Source organism: Ranitomeya variabilis, chromosome 1 (assembly GCF_051348905.1).
Source record: "Ranitomeya variabilis isolate aRanVar5 chromosome 1, aRanVar5.hap1, whole genome shotgun sequence".
Lineage (NCBI taxonomy): Eukaryota > Metazoa > Chordata > Amphibia > Anura > Dendrobatidae > Ranitomeya > Ranitomeya variabilis.
Window position 1 is genome coordinate 51,155,025 of NC_135232.1, and position 21,590 is coordinate 51,176,614.

Consider the following 21,590-nt stretch of genomic DNA (forward strand, 5'->3'; position numbering starts at 1 on the left):
TGAGGTATATCCCCAAGGGCTAGGAAAGCCAGAGAGTGGGATATGCCACCTATCCCAACAACCAGGGCTAAAGTTGTATCCAATACCTGTGGGATACATAACCTGTTGGGCCTTATCCTTTGAACTTGCTTGTAAATTCTGAACAGACTGCAATTCTCTAAATAAAAGTTTTGTATTTATTAAACACGTCTACTGGATTGTTTGCTGCCCTGGTTCCAGAAGAAGTATTCCTGGAGTCAGAAGAGGCCTGCCGGCCAGAAGCAAGTGGGAGGCACCACATACACATCAGCACACCAGGAATGAGAAACCGCTTGTCTGTAGGATGCCAGAGCGAGTGGGGACCACAGCTCACTCATGACTACCTCGCTTGGGCATCTTACATGTGTAGTAGTGTAAGTGCAGCGCCCCCACTGCCGCAGGGCCGAGGGGTACCCGGTACCGGTCCTCTGAGTCTCTGCTCTGGGATTGTCACGGTGGCTAGACCCGGTCCGTGACCCTGCTGAGGGGCGCCCAAATAATAGGTGTGGATGGTGGTGGTAGTGCGGTGAAGTGCCGGTCGCAGTAAATAACGAGGACACCAGGTTACAGTCTCTTTACCTTTTTACTGAAGGTTTGGAGGTACCCAATCCAGAGCACTGTTAACAGGGCTGGCTGAGACCGGCCGGTCCATCGGCACATCCGGAGTCCCCTTTTCAGGTGGGAATCAGTGTCTACCTTCTAGCGCCTGTGTGTTGTAGTCCTTCCCTGCTGAGCACCCCAGGATAGTCCTCACAACTTATTCTGTCTGTCTCTGATGTTCGTTCTCTCCGTCCCCCAGATGATATGGTAGGACGCACCCGTATGACGGGGTAGGCCTGGAGTTCTTCCGGGACTCTAGAGTCGCCCCTCTCCCACAGCTGCCTCCGTTGTCTGCTTAGGTGTTTAAGTGAGACAGCCAACCTATAATTGACTGTCCTGCCGTGGTTTGAAGTAATGCTTAAAGTCTCTTACTTTCTCGGCGTTCCGGCCACCGACTGTTTGCGCCTCAGAAGGATGTTGCCTCGATCTTACAGCACAACTCCTTCTGGTCCTATCGCCTCCTTGCTGTATTCCCGTTTTCTTCTCGCTTTTTGTCCTTTCTTAGGAATCTGTCAGGATCCCATCCCTGACAGGTCCTCTCTCTAGCTCTTCCCAGTTACTTCTCCCTGTCTTCCTGTCCAACCCCCAGTTTTACCAGAGTGTGAGGAGTGGCCTATTAGATAGAACCACCCCCCCTGGTGGCCGGAGTGTGAAGTGTAGTGCGAGTGTTACCTGGTCAGGTGAACTCCTTTAGTGCAGTCAGATGTAACATCACTCCCCTTAGTGGCAGAGCGACATCACTGCAATGACCAGGACTCTGGGGCGCTGCATAAGGAAGTGGACAAGAGAGAAGATGAGCATAGTTGATGCCTAGCTGAGTAACTGCAAGCAAACACCACCATCTGCTAGTCAAAGGTGAAAGTAGAGAATTAATTATATTAGTAGGAACCCAAGTATGAAGTACACGGTTCCCTGAGGAAGAGATTGAAGATGACACCAGGTCAAGTGACACCTGTATTGCAGTTACTAATTATAAAAGGCCTGGACGGACTAAGAAGGGAGGAGGTGGAACCAGAACCTGGACCAGGCAGGGCGTGTGGCTGCTGAGTGGGTTTACAGGCACCATCACCATAGAAGGGTTCAAGAGCAGTCAGGTGCTGAAGAAGGCCGGAGCGGAGTAAAAGATCCATGTTATTTTGTTCCATTGTCTGGGTTGCTTAACCCTCAAACGTTAATTAAATTGTTTATCAAAGACATTGTGCGTCTTCATGGGATTCCGTATTGTTTCCAATCAAGGAACTCGGTTTCTTTCTATTTTCTGGAGTAAGTTCTGTAATAAGATTAATATTGGATTGTCCTTTTCATCAGATTATCACCCAGAGACCAATGGTCAGACTGAATGTGCCAACCAAGCACTTGAGCAGTTTCTTTGGTGTTATGTATCTGACCATTAGTCTAAAGGGGGTAACACTTGCCATTAGCTGGGTTTGCCATAAAAAATCCATCTGTTCTTCTGTGATCTTGGGTATCATCTTGGGTTCCTGTGACCTCTGAAATCCGCAGAGAAGTTTGAAGCTTGTCTGGTCTGAAGTCAGAGAAAACCTGAGAAGTGCCCAGGTTACACAAACCTCTTCAGCTAATAAGAGGCTTTTCTATTGGGGATAACTAGAACAAGGTATGATTACCTACTAGAAATATCAAACTCAAGGTCCCCTCCGCTAAGTTGGGACCCAAGTTCATTGGTCCTAATGAGATTAATGAGGTGGTAAATCTAGTATTTTTGCATTTAAAGCTTCTGCCCTCATTTTGTATTCCCAGTGTTTTTCACAAACCCTTGCTAAAGATATTTGCTGGTGCATCGTGTTAAAAACTCCCCACTTGTGTAGGTGGAGGTAGCCTTGAGTATGAAGTGGAAAAAATCCCTGATACCCTGACAGACTGTCAATCCTTGCCGTATCTTGTTCATTGTGTTGTGGATACCCCTATTTAAGGAAAGCTTTAGGGGAGACACAAGTGGTCTCCAGGGCCGGTTTTAGACAATTTTTACAAGCGCTAAGGCCAGGCCTCTAAACGAGCACGATTGACAATATTGAAGTCATTCGATTCTTGTTTCCCTGTCTCTTTAGGGTAGGTGCACACGTTCAGTAATTGGCAGCGCATTGGACGCAGCACATGTCTGCTGCGTCCAAATCGCTGCCGGCTATTGAACACAGATGAATCTGCATGCGTTCATTGAACTGTGCGGCATCATTACGTCCAATACCTTGTACGGGTGAAATTTATTTTGCAGAGGCTCACGTCTCCATAAAATTAATAAACATGCTGCAGTCTGGAGAAACGTGCCGCATGTCCGTATCCGCGGGTGAGCCGCGGTTGTCTGTGCACGCATAGTGAGCATGGCATTTTGTGAAATCCAATCCACTGTGCTGTAATATCTGGATGCTGCACAAGTACGCAGCGTCCAACCCACATCGTTTACTGACCGCGAAGAATGATTGGTACAGATAGTCCTCGATACAGTATAATGCAGGCCCCATAAGGGGAATGGTTTAGTGCATTACCAGAAAAGGATATGTAAGTTTATAGAACAAAGGCCAAAAATTATGGATTCTGCTTACTTCACCCAAGAGCTAGCTTAAACCAGCTTTCAATGTCTTCAAGAATTTTAAACTAAGCCAACACATTGTCACGTTACTTTTATGAACAAGACTTATAAAGCTAAAACACAAAGTTATTAAAGCTAAATCTAAATAATGATAACCAGGGCCAAACTGACAAAAAAGCAGCCATGCCACACAAACCCCACCAGCCCACATACTATAACATATAATTTTCCTTTACTTTGTTGTGCCCCTCCTGAAGTAGCAGTGACTCGCCTACACTAACGCAGAAGAACGATGAAGCCAATGCGCATAGAATGGTGGAAAAGGTAAGTATGATCGCACTATTGCAAGGCGCAGGATTCCGGGACCACCATTACACGTCACAGGGCACTATGACGCTGATGGCAGGGGGTGGTACGCAAATGAACACTAGAGGCATAATTCCACATGTGTTAATTCATAGTTTTGATGCCTTCAGTGTGAATGTACAATTTTCATATTCATAAAAATACAGAAGAATCTTTAAATGAGAAGGTGTGTCCAAACTTTTGGTCTGTACTGTATATATATATATATACACACACACACACATAGAAGGATACACAGCTCTACAATAAATACCGTCTTAAGGAATATAGAGTAGAACTGTTTATGTAGTACCTTCTTTATGGTACTTATGTCATTACTGGAAATGAAATTCTGTTGTAAAAAAAGGGACTATTTTTTTTCCAATATTTGCAATATGCTATTTCTCCACAAGAGGGTAGCAGAGGATAACAAATACTAGAAATTGGGGAAATTAGCCTCTTCACTCCTCATGCCATATATATTCATTACGGAGGGGGTGCAGGGGTATGGAGCAGACTCAGGAGCTGAGCCCGGACTGTATACACTAGTACAAACCATATGGGACGTACTGTACTGCATGAAGGGAGCAGGTTAGCCCCTTCTACACAGGAAAGACAACACAAGTACTAAATGCAGAAGGGGAGGTAAGGGTTAACAGGTTCACACATGAGGAGACAAGGGCAACATAAAAGGTGTTATTATCCCAGCAGAGCTGCAGGAAGGACAGGAGCTGGGGACGGTTCACACTTTACTACTGGAGGACGTCACTGTTGGTCTGGGGTCTTCCCAGGAATCCTGTACTCGGCTGAGCTTCATTTTACCAGCAAGAGCCGACGGGAGAAGATGCCGCTCTACTGCTCCGTCAGCGCCATGTCCGGGGGCTTTCTGCCTCCTGCTCATCTGCGACCTGAGGATACTCAGAAAGCTGCAGAATCGGAGGCAGCGGTCAGTGAGCGCTGATTGGCTCTTACTGTCAGGTGACCGCACTTAGAGCTAAGGGGGGCTCAGCTTAAATAAAAAAAACTAGTATCCTTTCATTTTCATTTTCTTAATTACCTGTCTAATTTTCTCCTTGAGGGGTGCAGTTTTAGGGTATGTGCACACGGTGCAGATTTTGCTTCAGATTCACAGCAGTTTTCCCTGAGTTTACAGTACCATGTAAACCTATGGAAAACAAATTCCGCAGTGCCCATGCTGCGGAAAAAAACACGCGGAAACGCTGCATTGTTTATTCTGCAGCATGTCAATTCTTTGTACGGATTCCGCAGCGGTTTACACCTGCTCCTAAATAGGAATCCGCAGGTGTAAAACCGCAGGTGGAATCCGCATAAAAACCGCAGAAAATCCGTGGTAATTCCGAAGTAAATCTGCAGTGCGGATTTCCTGTGGATTTACCAAAATCAGTGAGGAAAAATCTGCACACCCTTCCGCAACGTGTGCACATACCCTCAGGGTTTCTACTCTCCTAGTATTGCAGGAGGATCTGCAAATGTGATCAGGCCCACAAAGCCAAGCAAAGTCCAGTGTTTATGTGCCTCTGAAGCCGAAGCTCAGGTTTTACGGGCCACAAACCCAACGGCTCGGCAGAATGGCATTTGCCGCCATTGAAGCACAAGCCTTGATGATTTAATGTCACCAAAACACAGTCCAACACTTGAGTCCCCAGAGCACACTATTTGGTGTTTGCGGGCCCCCGGAGCACAGACAAAATATGCTAACCCTTAGAATGAAGAGCTCAGATATATGGGGCAATGGATCAAGTGCACAATTTGCTGAAAAGACCCATCTATTGGCCGCTCTTGTGTAACACATGGGATGTTCTTACTGGGAGAGAACATACAACGCGCTTCACCCTTGCAGGAGCCTTCAGCAACGATGGGAATTGATAAGGTGATTATGGGGATTTATAAAATGATGAAAATCTCTTTAAAGTCTGCGGAACCAAAAATGTCAGGACTGTAGGAATAACTAATGTGTATGTGTAACACCCCAGGTACCCGGTTGTTACAGTGATGTTGCCTTCCTTTAGGGGAGGGCGATATCATGATTGGAGGCATCGAGGATTGTCTTTACCAGGTAAGCACCTACACACAACACAATCTGAATCCAGGCCAGAAGGGGGAGCTCAGGACCCGGATTCAGGGGAGCTTCCCTCAGCTTTATATATCCTGGTCTGGAGGAGGAGTTAGACAGTTGGTCCGGGGAGACCAAGAAGATTAGATGGAGAGAGACACTGAGGAGAAAGGAAGTCTGGAAGAGAGTGCAGACTACGGAGCCATGCAGCCAGGACTGAGCTGCAGCTCCAGGAAAGGACTAGAACCCGAGGGGTGATTATGTTCAGCGGAGCAATTAAGGGAAGGAGCACAGGAGTGGAAAAGGGCTTTGAGGGGAACTTTGACCGAGCACCCTCAGAGCCGAAGCGCAGAAACCGGGTACCGGGAGCCCGAGGCTTTTGTGGGCTCTAAGACACATAGCAGAACCAGAGGGCTTAGAACTGTATGTGATTTGCCAACACCACACCTGAAGATGAAGCAGCACATGAAGAGCCCGGGTCGTGATAGAGACCTTGTAAAACGGCTCAAGCTGCCCGCCATACAGGTACCTGGACAGAAGGAAGGGGTACTTTGCCAGCAAGCTTCAGGCAGCAGGGACCTCGTACAACAGCACAAGTAGGAAAGGCTTACGAACCTCACCGGGGAGAGGGATCATCTTTGCCTCCAAGCCGGCCGGACCACATCACCACCTATTCCTGGTAGCCTGGACTGTGGACTACTACCACCAGTAAACCAGGTAAAGACTTTGCAACTTGTGTCCTCCACTTATTTACCGGTATGCACCACCCTTGCCATACACCTTGGGAGCCCTGGGGACCCTGCTTCACCTGTGGGAAGCATCACCATCTTGCTGCAACAACATCGCCCCAGAGGACTCATTTAAGCAGCTTCGGTCCTACTGACTGAGAACCACAGGTGGCGTCACAAATAGACTTTATTATCCAAATTCCCTTTATAAACATTTCCCCGCTTTTAAGTGAGCGCCCAGGGCCACAGACCGGGTCGCAGCCACCGTGACATCCCCTTTAAGAGCGACCGGACCCGGTACCAAGTATCCCCATTGGCCTGGTGGGCGACTCATATGAGGTGCAGATAACTCACCACCTACAAGTTATGTTGATTTGGAGAAGGGTGGGGAATTGTAATAAAAATCTCAATCCTTTTGTTCTCGGATGCGCTGAGGCGGCTGAGGTTCCTTGAATTAGTCCCTTCTCCATGTAAAACACAAGATTGCTCGGCCCAGACAAGCGAACATACGTACGGGGACATCGGGAGAGAGGGCTGTCTACCAAACAAGGGTCCTGCAAACATCCAACTAATGGCACCCATACATATTACAGGAAGGTTGACCAAACCCAAGGATTATTGCTGGAGCAGCCGACCATGTGCTGTGTGTTGGGCCATCTCCCCCTACATGTAACCACATTCTTGTATATGAGGAGTCGGGAGAGATATGTGTTGTGTGGACAAGTGTCCAGTGTACAGACAACTAGTGTATGGGCCCCTGAGACTACGGCAACTTATCATCCAGAAAGTCATTCTCCAGCCTGCACAAATGCAGGATAGAGAAAGGCTTTTATCACCTAAGCCAGACCTCACTGGAGGGGAAGCAAGAAGAAAAAAGGAGAAATGTAAAACAAGACACAAGTCCAGACAATTGTCATCCAAAACTTTATCTGGTATCGATGAAGAAAATTACAATCAGTAAAAGTATAAACCACATTTAAGAATAAAACAGATGATCGAGGGCCATCACTTCGTCTGGAACTTCCTGGTGGACTGGTTGCTCGGCTGCCGGAGGCCTTGCTTGTTCTTGGTCTTCCCCTTTATGTGGATTCTGAAGACCAGGAGGCTCCTGAGGGTCCATCTCTCCTGCCGGCAGCTCAGAGTGACTTGGAGATATGTTTCCTTCAGTTCAGGAAAGTAAGAGAGGAAAAAGATGAATGTGATGTAATAACAAGAAAAGCTAAAAACATGTATGAAGAGTCATGTAACACTACAAACTGCACAAAGATGACCCACAATAACCTCAGAGCTGTAGCATTAAAGAGACTGCAAAATGGGGGATGGGAAAAGACCTGGGACTTGTCATTAATATGTCATTTATGTTGTTTTTTACCTGGTCTAAAAATAACAAAAAAACAAACAAAAGATTCAAGGGATCAGCAGCATTTTAGAACAGGTAAACAAATGTACAAATGTATGGCAAGTGACAGATATTATGTATTTTGGAAGATAACCAGACTATTTTTTTTTTAATTAAGAGGTTAATGAACGTCTTTTATTCGGCCAACTGGAGCCTTCCGGGAAAGGTCTACGACTGTGATAAATTTACTTACTAATGGAGCTGCCTACTGGACACAAAGAACTGCAGCTCATGGAAGAATGAAACTTCTTTCCTTCTCAGCCAATAACTTCTTCTATCGGCCTGGCTTATCTAGCGTAGCATCATCTCTGGACCCACAGCTTCTCATTGTCTCCTGAAGCTGTTCCTCCTCTTCCATCCGGACTTGTATCTCCAACAAAGCACCCATCTTGGTCTTTTCAGCATGCCACCGGGGTGCAATAGTTGGTCTCTTAGTCTACCACTAGGGCACCCATCTTGGGCTTTTTAGTTGCCAACAGGGTGCACACTCTGACCACTTTGATTACCACTGGGGCACCCATCTTGGGCTTTTTAGTTGCCACCAGGGTGCACACTCTGACCACTTTGCTTGGCTTTTTTGCTTACCACCGGGGTTCCAATCTTAGGCTATTTAGCCACCGGGGTGCAGTCTTTGACTTTTTTGCCATGGATGTGCCAGTGGAGCACACCCTTTGCCGTTCGCTTGCCACCGGAGCTCACCGTTTCCCGTTGGTCTGCCACTGTAGCACACCCATTGCCGTTGGCCTGCTATCAAAGCAGATTGATTTTTGTTGGTCTGCCTCTGAAGCACACCCTTTGCCGTTGGCCTGCCACCGGAGCACAATATTTGACTTTGGTCTGCCACTGGAGGACACCTTTTATCATTGGGGTGCCATCGGAGCACACCCTTTTCCGTTGGGGTGACACCGGAGCACACCCTTTACCATTGGCGTACCACCTTAGCACATTTGTTACCATTGGGGTGCCAATGAAGCACACCATTTACCATTGGTGTGCCGCCGGAGCACACCCTTTGCCGTTGGTCTGCCACCGGAGCACACCCATTGCCGCTGGCCTGCCATTGAAGCAGATCGATTTCCGTTGGTCTGCCTCCAAAGCACACCCTTTGCCATTGGCCTGCCACTAGAGCACACCGTTAGACTTTGGTTTTCCACTGGAGGACACCTTTTACCATTGGGGTGCCACCGGAGCACACCCTTAACTGTTGGGGTGCTACCAGAGCACACCCTTTATTGTTAGCGTACCACCTTAGCACATTCTTTACCGTTGTGGTGCCAATGAAGCACACCATTTACCATTGGGGAGCCGCAGGAGCACACTTTATCGTTGGGGTGCCACCGGAGCACACCGTTTCCCGTTTGTGTGCCACCATAGCACACATAACCTTTCATTTAATATACTGGGACTTACAAAAGCTTCAGTTTAATATAATGAGTCCTACATGGCCCTCCATTTAATATAAAAGGCCCCACATAGCCTTGCATTTAATATTTTGGGCCTCACATAGTTTTCCATTGGTCTGCGATCTCAGCGTACCCTTCATTGATGGGGTGCCACTGGAGCACAGCCTTTGCCACTGGCATGCCACCGTAGCATGCCTTTAGCGGCTGGCATGCCTCGGGAGCACACAATTTACCGTTAGAGTGCAATAGGAGTGCATCCTTTGACATTGGCATGCCAGCGAAGCACATCCTTTGTGTTGGTGTGACATCAGAGCACACCCTTTGCCATTGGTGTGCCACTGAAACATACCTGTCAGGATATGAACCCAGCAGCTCTTGTGCACCAGGCGACAGCTCTTCCCTTTGAGCCATTAAGCTCGCTGGACAGTTCCGTGTTAACCCAAATAACTTGTACCTGTGATTTTCTGAGTGTCTTCTCTAGTCAAGCTTTCTTTCACTTGCTGCTTATCCTTAAAACTCTACAGCTGCTCCTGTGTAACGAGTCCCTGGCTATCCCTGACTGCGCTACGTGCTGCTCCTTAAAACTATATTGATGCTCCTGTGTACCATCCCCTGGCTATCCATGACTACAATACCTGACGCTGCTGCCCCTAATAGTTGCAATACTACTACTTCAACCCAGGTCAGTCCAGAACAGAATAATTGCACGCATAAAATGAAGTCTGTTGCAGTCCAACTGAGGAAACAAGTAGCTGAACTTCAGAATTTTTGGGCCACATACCAAGAAACATTTTCTAAGATGCAAACTTATTTAAACCTGGCATAGCAGTCCCTTCCTTGCGAGATTATTGAGCTACCAGACTCTAGTCTAGTCAAGCTTCCTTTTACCTGATGCTTAGCCTCAAAATTCTACCGCTGCTCCATGTACCGACCCCTGGCTATCCCTGACTACATTACGGGCTGCTCCTTACAAACTACAATGCTGCTCCTGTGTACCAACTTCCTAGCTATCCCTGACTTTGCTAAATGCAGCTCCTTAAAAGTACATTGCTGCTCCTGTGTACCGACCTATGGCTATCACTGACTATGCTACCTGCCGCCGCTGCCCCTAGTGGTTGCAATACTACTCCAACCCAACATAACAACACCCTTTGCCGTTAGTGTGCTACTGGAACACACTCTTTGCCGTAGGCCCACCAGAGTGGCCCAATATATGACCTTTTGCCTACCACCGCTGCACCCATCTTGGAATTTTTAGCTGCCACTGGGGTGCACTCTTTGGCCTTTTCACTTTCCACCGGGGCACCCATCGTGAGTTTTTTAGTTGCCATCGGGATACACACTCTGACCACTTTGCATACCACCGATGCACCCATCTTGGGCTTTTTAGCTGTCACCGGGGTGCATTCTCTGACCTTTTTGCTTACTACCAGGGTGCCGATCTTGGGCTTTTTAGCTGCCACCGGTTTGCACTCTTTGGCATTATTGCTTACCACCAGGGCACCCATCTTGGGCTTTTTAGCTGCCACAGGGGTGCACCCTTTGACTTTTTTGCCATTGATGTGCCACCGAAGCATACCTTTACCGTTGGTTTGCCACTGCAGCACACCTCTTTTCCATTACTGTGCCACCGGAGCACACTCTTTGCTGTTGGCCTGCCACCGGAGCACACCATTTCCCGTTGGTCTGCCACCGGAGCAAACCCTTTGCTGTTGGCCTGCCATCATAGCATACCCTTTGCCGTTGATCTGCCACCGAAGCAAACCCTTTGTCGTTGGCCTGCCACCGGAGCACACCGTTTCCCGTTGGTCTGCCACCGGAGCAAACCCTTTGCCGTTGGCCTGCCATCATAGCGTTCCCTTTGCCGTTGATCTGCCACCGAAGCAAACCCTTTGTCGTTGGCCTGCCACCGAAGCACACCCTTTAACGATGGTATGCCACTGGAGCACACCATTGCCCGTTTGTCTGCCACTGGAGCACACCCTTTGACGTTGCTGTGACCCCGGAGCACACCCTTTACATTTGGGATGTGACCGAAGCAAAACCTTTACCTTTGGGGTGCCTTCAGATCACACCCTTTACCGTTGGAGTGCCAACGGAGCACACCCTTTACCATTGGGGTGCCATCGGAGCACACCCTTTATCATTGGGGTGTCACCAGAGCACACCTTTTACCGTTGGTGTGCCACCGGAACACAGCCTTTGCTGTTGGAGTGCCACCGGAACACACCATTTGCCATAGGCCCACCAGAGTGGCCCAATATATGACCTTTTGCCTTATTGCTTACCACCGGGGAGCCCATCTTAAGCTATTTAGCCACCGGGGTGCACTCTGGCCCTATTGGTTACCACCGGGGTGACCTTCTTAGGCTATTTTCCCACCGGGGTGCACCCTTTGGCCTTATTGCTTACCACCAGGCTGCCCATCTTAGGCAATTTTGCCACCGGGGTGCAATCTTTGGCCTTATTGCTTACCACCGGGGTGCCCATCTTAGGCTATTTTCCCACCGGGGTGCACTCTTTGGCCTTATTGCTTACCACCGGGGTGTCCATCTTAGGCTATTTTCCCACCGGGGTGCACTCTTTGGCCTTATTGCTTACCACCAGGGTGCCCATCTTAGGCTATTTTGCCACCGGGGTGCACTCTTTGGCTTTCTTGCCATTGATGTGCCACTGAAGCACACCTTTTACCATTGGTGTGCCATCGCAGCACACCTCTTTCCCATTGGTGTGCCACCAGAGCACACCTTTTACCGTTGGTGTGCCACCAGAGCACACCCTTTACCGTTGGGGTGCCACCGGAGCACACCTTTTACCGTTGGGGTGCCACCGAAGCACACCCTTTACCGTTGGGGTGCCACCGGAGCACTCCCTTTACTGTTGTGGTGCCAACGGAGCACACCGTATACCATTGGGGTGCCACCGGAGCACACCCTTTACCGTTGGGGTGCCACCAGAGCACACCCTTTACCGTTGGGGTGCCACCGGAGCACACCCTTTACCGTTGGAGTGCCAACGGAGCACACCCTTTACCGTTGGGGTGCCTTCAGAGCACACCCTTTATCATTGGGGTGTCACCAGAGCACACCTTTTACCGTTGGTGTGCCACCGGAACACACCATTTGCCATAGGCCCACCAGAGTGGCCCAATATATGACCTTTTGCCTTATTGCTTACCACCGGGGAGCCCATCTTAAGCTATTTTGCCACCGGGGTGCACTCTTTGGCCTTATTGCTTACCACCGGGGTGACCATCTTAAGCTATTTTCCCACCGGGGTGCACTCTTTGGCCTTATTGCTTACCACCAGGCTGCCCATCTTAGGCAATTTTGCCACCGGGGTGCAATCTTTGGCCTTATTGCTTACCACCGGGGTGCCCATCTTAGGCTATTTTCCCACCGGGGTGCACTCTTTGGCCTTATTGCTTACCACCGGGGTGCCCATCTTAGGCTATTTTCCCACCAGAGTGCACTCTTTGGCCTTATTGCTTACCACCAGGGTGCCCATCTTAGGCTATTTTGCCACCGGGGTGCACTCTTTGGCTTTTGTCATGATTCCCAATGGCAGGGAAACATCAAAACACAAAGATAACGGACGAGCTCTGGGTGATGGAATCTCGAGCTGACCGTGAGCTAAATCTACCACACAACTAATAGTAGCCAGGGAGCATACCTGATTAACCCTAGATGCCACGCGCCAGCCGGAGGACTAACTACCCCTGGTAGAGGAAGGAACAGACCTGGCTTACCTCTAGGGAAATACCCCAAAAGATGATAGCAGCCCCCCACATGTAATGACGGTGAGTTTAGAGGAAAAGACATACACAGTATGAAGGTAGATTTAGCAAAGAGAGGTCCACTTACTAGATAGCAGAAGGATACAAAAGAGGACTTCACGGTCAACTGAAAACCCTATCAAAAAACCATCCTGAAATTACTTTAAGACTCCTGTGTCAACTCATGACACAGGAGTGGCAATTTCAGCCCACAAGAGCTTCCAGCTACAGAGAATAACAAAACTGCAAACTGGACAAAAGATACAAAACAAAAGGACAAAGTCCACTTAGCTGATCAGCAGATTAGTAGCAGGAACATGCAACCGAAGGCTCTGGTTACAATGATGACCGGCAAGGAAATTACTGGAGAGCAAGGCTAAATAGGAAACTCCCAAACACTGATGGGAGCAGGTGAACTGAGACAGCAAAGACACACAAGTCACCAGTACCACCAGCAACCACCAGGGGAGCCCAAAAGCGGATTCACAACAGTACCCCCCCCCCCCTTAAGGAGGGGGCACCGAACCCTCACGAGAACCACCAGGACGATCTGGATGAGCCCTATGAAAGGCACGAACCAAATCCGAGGCATGAACATCAGAGGCAGTTACCCAAGAATTATCTTCTTGACCATAGCCCTTCCATTTAACCAGATACTGAAGTCTCCATCTGGAAATACGGGAGTCCAGGATCTTCTCCACAACGTACTCCAATTCACCCCCTACCAGCACAGGAGCAGGAGGTTCAGTAGAAGGAACCACCGGTACCTCATACCTCCGCAACAACGACCGATGGAATACATTATGGATAGCGAAAGATGCCGGGAGGTCCAAACGAAAGGACACAGGGTTAAGAATCTCCAAAATCCTATAAGGACCGATGAACCGGGGCTTAAACTTAGGAGAAGAAACCCTCATAGGGACAAAACGGGAAGACAACCACACCAAGTCCCCAACACGAAGGCGAGGACCAACACGACGTCGGCGGTTAGCAAACTGCTGAGTCCTCTTCTGGGACAACTTCAAATTGTCCACCACTTGTCCCCAAATCCGATGCAACCGATCCACCACAGCATCAACTCCCGGACAATCCGAAGATTCCACCTGACCAGATGAAAAACGAGGGTGAAACCCTGAATTGCAAAAGAAAGGGGAAACCAAAGTGGCAGAACTAGCCCGATTATTAAGAGCAAACTCTGCCAACGGCAAAAAGGCAACCCAGTCATCCTGATCCGCAGACACAAAACACCTCAAATAAGTCTCCAAAGTTTGATTAGCTCGCTCCGTCTGGCCATTAGTCTGAGGATGGAATGCAGACGAAAAAGACAAATCAATTCCCAACCTGGAACAGAATGTCCGCCAAAATCTAGACACGAACTGGGTTCCCCTGTCAGAAACGATGTTTTCCGGAATCCCATGCAGGCGAACTACATTTTGAAAATACAGAGGGACCAATTCAGATGAGGAAGGCAACTTAGGCAATGGCACCAAATGGACCATTTTAGAAAAACGGTCACACACCACCCAGATGACAGACATCTTCTGAGAAACAGGGAGATCAGAAATAAAGTCCATAGAGATGTGCGTCCAAGGCCTCCTCGGAATAGGCAAGGGCAACAATAACCCATTTTTATGCCTGTAATTCTGCCGCTCGCTTCTGGACAGAGTTCTGTCACATTGCATATTCTCTGGCGACTTTTCAGAAGATACCGCCAAATGGTGCACAGGCTTGCGCTCCCGCAAACGCCGATCAATCTGAATAGCCATTGTCATGGACTCATTCAGACCTGTAGGCGCAGGGAACCCGACCATAACATCCTTAACGGCATCAGAGAGGCCCTCTCTGAAATTTGCCGCTAGGGCGCACTCATTCCACTGAGTAAGCACAGACCATTTACGAAATTTTTGGCAGTATATCTCAGCTTCATCTTGCCCTTGAGATAGGGCTATCAAAGCTTTTTCAGCTTGAATCTCCAAATTAGGTTCCTCATAAAGCAAGCCTAAAGCCAGAAAAAAGGCATCCACATTGAGCAACGCAGGATCCCCTGGTGTCAATGAAAATGCCCAGTTTTGAGGGTCACCTCGCAGCAAAGAAATCACAATCTTAACCTGCTGGACAGGATCTCCAGAGGAGTGAGGTCTGAGAGAAAGGAATAATTTACAATTATATTTGAAATTCAGAAACCGAGATCTATCTCCGGAAAACACCTCTGGTGTAGGAATCTTAGGTTCAGACATCGGAGTATGTATAACAAATTCTAGTAAATTTTGAACCTTAGTAGCAAGATTATTTAAACCTGCAGCCAAGCTCTGAGGATCCATGTTTAAACAGGTGAGATCAGAGCCATTCAAGGATTAGAAGGAGAGAAAGGCAAAGGCTGTAATTAGAGCTGAAATACAACTGATCCAACTATGGAGCAAACATAGGGAAAAAAAAAAACTCTACAGACTTCTTTTTCTCTCCTTTCTTCTGCCAGTAACTTTAACACGGGCCGGTCATACTGTCATGATTCCCAATGGCAGGGAAACATCAAGACACAAAGATAACGGACGAGCTCTGGGTGATGGAATCTCGAGCTGACCGTGAGCTAAATCTACCACACAACTAATAGTAGCCAGGGAGCATACCTGATTAACCCTAGATGCCACGCGCCAGCCGGAGGACTAACTACCCCTGGTAGAGGAAGGAACAGACCTGGCTTACCTCTAGGGAAATACCCCAAAAGATGATAGCAGCCCCCCACATGTAATGACGGTGAGTTTAGAGGAAAAGACATACACAGTATGAAGGTAGATTTAGCAAAGAGAGGTCCACTTACTAGATAGCAGAAGGATACAAAAGAGGACTTCACGGTCAACTGAAAACCCTATCAAAAAACCATCCTGAAATTACTTTAAGACTCCTGTGTCAACTCATGACACAGGAGTGGCAATTTCAGCCCACAAGAGCTTCCAGCTACAGAGAATAACAAAACTGCAAACTGGACAAAAGATACAAAACAAAAGGACAAAGTCCACTTAGCTGATCAGCAGACTAGTAGCAGGAACATGCAACCGAAGGCTCTGGTTACAATGATGACCGGCAAGGAAATGACTGGAGAGCAAGGCTAAATAGGAAACTCCCAAACACTGATGGGAGCAGGTGAACTGAGACAGCAAAGACACACAAGTCACCAGTACCACCAGCAACCACCAGGGGAGCCCAAAAGCGGATTCACAACAGGCTTTCTTGCCATTGATGTGCCACTGAAGCACACCTTTTACCGTTGGTGTGCCATCGCAGCACACCTCTTTCCCATTGGTGTGCCACCAGAGCACACCTTTTACCGTTGGTGTGCCACCAGAGCACACCCTTTACCTTTGGGGTGCCACCGGAGCACACCTTTTACCGTTGGGGTGCCACCGGAGCACACCCTTTACCGTTGGGGTGCCATCAGAGCACTCCCTTTACTGTTGTGGTGCCAACGGAGCACACCGTATACCGTTGGGGTGCCACCGGAGCACACCCTTTACCGTTGGGGTGCCACCGGAGCACACCCTTTACTGTTGGGGTGCCACCAGAGCACACCTTTTACCGTTGGTGTGCCACCAGAGCACACCTTTTACCGTTGGGGTGCCACCGAAGCACACCTTTTACCGTTGGGGTGCCACCGGAGCACACCCTTTACTGTTGTGGTGCCAGCGGAGCACACCCTTTACCGTTGGGGTGCCATCGGAGCACTCCCTTTACTGTTGTGTTGCCACCGGAGCACACCATATACCGTTGGGGTGCCACCGGAGCACACCCTTTACCGTTGGGGTGCCACCGGAGCATACCCTTTACCGTTGGGGTGCCACCGGAGCACTCCCTATACTGTTGGGGTGCCACCAGAGCACAACTTTTACCATTGGGGTGCCATCGGAGCACACCCTTCACCGTTGGGGTGCCACCAGAGCACACCTTTTACCGTTGGCCTTATTGCTTACCACCGGGGTGCCCATCTTAGGATATTTTCCCACCGTGGTGCACTCTTTGGCCTTATTGCTTACCACCGGGGTGCACTCTTTGACCTTCTTGCTTACCACCAGAGCGCCCATCTTAGGCTATTTTGCCACCGGGGTGCACTCTTTGGCCTTATTGCTTACCACCGGGGCGCCCATCTTAGGCTATTTTGCCACCGAGGTGCACTCTTTGGCCTTATTGCTTCCACCGGGGTGCCCATCTTAGGCTATTTTGCCACCGGGGTGCACTCTTTGGCCTTATTGCTTCCACTGGGGCGCCCATCTTAGGCTATTTTGCCACCGGGGTGCACTCTTTGGCCTTATTGCTTACCACCGGGGTGCCCATCTTAGGCTATTTTCCCACCAGGGTGCACTCTGTGGCCTTATTGCTTACCACCGGGGTGCCCATCTTAGGCTATTTTCCCACCGGGGTGCACTCTTTGGCCTTATTACTTACCACCGGGGTGCCCATCTTAGGCTATTTTCCCACCGGGGTGCACTCTTTGGCCTTATTGCTTACCACCGGGGCACCCATCTTAGGCTATTTTGCCACCGGGCTGCACTCTTTGGCTTTCTTGCCATTGATGTGCCACCGAAGCACACCCTTTACCGTTGGTGTGCCATCACAGCACACCTCTTTTCCGTTGGTGTGCCACCCGAGCACATTCTTTGCCGTTGGCTTGCCACCGTAGCAGACCGTTTCCCGTTGGTCTGCCACCGGAGCAAACCCTTTGCCGTTGGCCTGCCATCGGAGCACACCATTTGCCGTTGGTCTGCCACCGAAGCACACCCTTTAACGATGGCCTGCCACTGAAGAACACCATTTCCCGTTTGACTGCCACTGGAGCACAGCCTTTGACGTTGGCGTGCCACGGAGCACAACCTTGGCATCTGGAGTACCACCAGAGCACACCGTTTACCGTTGGGGTGCCACCGGAGCACATCTTTACCATTGGGGAGCAACCGAAGCACACCATTTACCATTGGTGTGCCACCAGAGCACACCCTATACCATTGGGGTGCCACCGGAGCACACCCGTTACCGTTGGGGTGCCATCGGAGCACACCCTTTACCGTTGGGGTGCCATCGGAGCACACCTTTTACCGTTGGTGTGCCACTAGAGCACACCCTTTACCGTTGAGGTGCCACCGGAGCACACCTTTTACCATTGGGGTGCCACTAGAGCACACCCTTTACCGTTGTGGTGCCACGGGAGCACACCTTATACCGTTGGGGTGCCACCGGAGCACACCCTTTACCTTTGGGGTGCCATCGGAGCACACCATTTACTGTTGTGGTGCCACCGGAGCACACCGTATACTGTTGCGGTGCCACCGGAGCACACTCTTTACCGTTGGGGTGCCACCGGAGCACACCCTTTACCGTTGGGGTACCACCAGAGCACAACTTTTACCATTGAGGTGCCATCAGAGCACACCCTTTACCGTTGGGGTGCCACCAAAGCACACCTTTTAAAGTTGGCCTTATTGCTTACCACCAGGGTGCCCATCTTAGGCTATTTTCCCACCGTGGTGCACTCTTTGGCCTTATTGCTTACCACCGGGCTGCCCATCTTAGGCAATTTTGCCACCGGGGTGCAATCTTTGGCCTTATTGCTTACCACTGGGGTGCCCATCTTAGGCTATTTTCCCACCGGGGTGCACTCTTTGACCTTCTTGCTTACCACCGGAGCGCCTATCTTAGGCTATTTTGCCCCCGGGGTGCACTCTTTGGCCTTATTGCTTACAACCGGGGCACCCATCTTAGGCTAACTTGCCACCGTGGTGCACTCTTTGGCCTTATTGCTTACCACCGGGTGCCCATCTTAGGCAATTTTGCCACCGGGATGCAATCTTTGGCCTTATTGCTTACCACCGGGGTGCCCATCTTAGGCTATTTTCCCAACGGGGTGCACTTTTTGGCCGTATTGCTTACCACTGGGGTGCCCATCTTAGGCTATTTTCCCACCGGGGTACACTCTTTGGCCTTATTGCTTACCACCGGGCTGCCCATCTTAGGCAATTTTGCCACCGGGGTGCAATCTTTGGCCTTATTGCTTACCACCGGGGTGCCCATCTTAGGCTATTTTCCCACCGGCGTGCACTCTTTGGCCTTATCGCTTACAACCTGGGTGCCCATCTTAGGCTATTTTCCCACCGGGGTGCACTCTTTGGCCTTATTGCTTACAACCGGGGCACCCATCTTAGGCTAACTTGCCACCGTGGTGCACTCTTTGGCCTTATTGCTTACCACCGGGTGCCCATCTTAGGCAATTTTGCCACCGGGATGCAATCTTTGGCCTTATTGCTTACCACCGGGGTGCCCATCTTAGGCTATTTTCCCAACGGGGTGCACTTTTTGGCCGTATTGCTTACCACTGGGGTGCCCATCTTAGGCTATTTTCCCACCGGGGTACACTCTTTGGCCTTATTGCTTACCACCGGGCTGCCCATCTTAGGCAATTTTGCCACCGGGGTGCAATCTTTGGCCTTATTGCTTACCACCGGGGTGCCCATCTTAGGCTATTTTCCCACCGGCGTGCACTCTTTGGCCTTATCGCTTACAACCTGGGTGCCCATCTTAGGCTATTTTCCCACCGGGGTGCACTCTTTGGCCTTATTGCTTACCACCGGGGCGTCCATCTTAGGCTATTTTCCCACCGGGGTGCAATCTTTGGCCTTATTGCTTACCACCGGGGTGCCCATCTTAGGCTATTTTCCCACCGGGTGCACTCTTTGGCCTTATTGCTTACCACCGGGGTGCCCATCTTAGGCTATTTTCCCACTGGGGTGCACCCTTTGGCCTTATTGCTTAACACCGGGGTGCCCATCTTAGGCTATTTTGCCACCGGGGTGCACTCTTTGACCTTCTTGCTTACCACAGGGGGGCCATCTTAGGCTATTTTGCCACCGGGATGCAATCTTTGGCCTTATTGCTTACCACCGGGGTGCCCATCTTAGGCTATTTTCCCAACGGGGTGCACTTTTTGGCCTTATTGCTTACAACCGGGGTGCCCATCTTAGGCTATTTTCCCACCTGGGTGCACTCATTGGCCTTATTGCTTACCACCGGGGCGCCCATCTTAGGCTATTTTCCCACTGGGGTGCACTCTTTGGCCTTATTGCTTACCACCGGGGTGCCCATCTTAGGCTATTTTCCCACCGGGGTGCACTCTTTGGCCTTATTGCTTACCACCGGGGCGCCCATCTTAGGCTATTTTCCCACCGGGGTGCACTCTTTGGCCTTATTGCTTACCACCGGGCTGCCCATCTTAGGCAATTTTGCCACCGGGGTGCAATCTTTGGCCTTATTGCTTACCACTGGGGTGCCCATCTTAGGCTATTTTCCCACCGGGGTGAACTCTTTGGCCTTATTGCTTACCACCGGGGTGCCCATTTAGGCTATTTTCCCACCGGGGTGCAATCTTTGGCCTTCTTGCTTACCACCGGGGTGCCCATCTTAGGCTATTTTCCCACCGGCGTGCACTCTTTGGCCTTATTGCTTACCACCTGGGTGCCCATCTTAGGCTATTTTTCCACCGGGGTGCACTCTTTGGCCTTATTGCTTACCACCGGGGCGCCCATCTTAGGCTATTTTCCCACCGGGGTGCAATCTTTGGCCTTATTGCTTACCACCGGGGTGCCCATCTTAGGCTATTTTCCCACCGGGTGCACTCTTTGGCCTTATTGCTTACCACCGGGGTGCCCATCTTAGGCTATTTTCCCACTGGGGTGCACCCTTTGGCCTTATTGCTTACCACCGGGGTGCCCATCTTAGGCTATTTTGCCACCGGGGTGCACTCTTTGACCTTCTTGCTTACCACAGGGGGGGCCATCTTAGGCTATTTTGCCACCGGGATGCAATCTTTGGCCTTATTGCTTACCACCGGGGTGCCCATCTTAGGCTATTTTCCCAACGGGGTACACTTTTTGGCCTTATTGCTTACAACCGGGGTGCCCATCTTAGGCTATTTTCCCACCTGGGTGCACTCATTGGCCTTATTGCTTACCACCGGGGCGCCCATCTTAGGCTATTTTCCCACCGGGGTGCACTCTTTGGCCTTATTGCTTACCACCGGGGTGCCCATCTTAGGCAATTTTGCCATCGGGACGCAATCTTTGGCCTTATTGCTTACCACCGAGGTGCCCATCTTAGGCTATTTTCCCAACGGGGTGCACTCTTTGGCCTTATTGCTTACCACCTGGGTGCCCATCTTAGGCTATTTTCCCACTGGGGTGCACTCTTTGGCCTTATTGCTTACCACCGGGGTGCCCATCTTAGGCTATTTTCCCAACGGGGTGCACTTTTTGGCCGTATTGCTTACCACTGGGGTGCCCATCTTAGGCTATTTTCCCACCGGGGTACACTCTTTGGCCAAGGTCATTAATAAATATGTTAAAAAGAAGAGGGCCCAATACTGACCCCTGTGGTACCCCACTGCTAACCGTGACCCAGTCCGAGTGTGCTCCATTAATAACCACCCTTTGTTTCCTATCCCTGAGCCAGCTCTCAACCCACTTACACATATTTTCCCCTATCCCCATTACTCTCATTTTATGTAACAACCTTTTGTGTGGCACCGTATCAAAAGCTTTGGAAAAGTCCATATATACTACGTCCACTGGGTTCCCTTGGTCCAGTCCTGAACTTACCTCTTCATAGAAGCTGATCAAATTAGTCTGACATGAACGGTCCCTAGTAAACCCGTGCTGATACTGGGTC

At 49.9% G+C, this 21,590-nt stretch overlaps 1 long non-coding RNA gene across 1 annotated transcript in view; it reads right to left on the reverse strand.

The window, feature by feature from the left end:
- Nucleotides 1-7,226: 7,226 nt before the first annotated feature.
- The window catches only part of LOC143793698 (uncharacterized), a 46,150-nt gene continuing 31,786 nt past the window's right edge, over nt 7,227-21,590 (reverse strand). The window contains exon 3 of the long non-coding RNA XR_013220204.1: nt 7,227-7,471. This is a non-coding gene — a long non-coding RNA (uncharacterized LOC143793698). The remainder of the gene's footprint in view (nt 7,472-21,590) is intronic.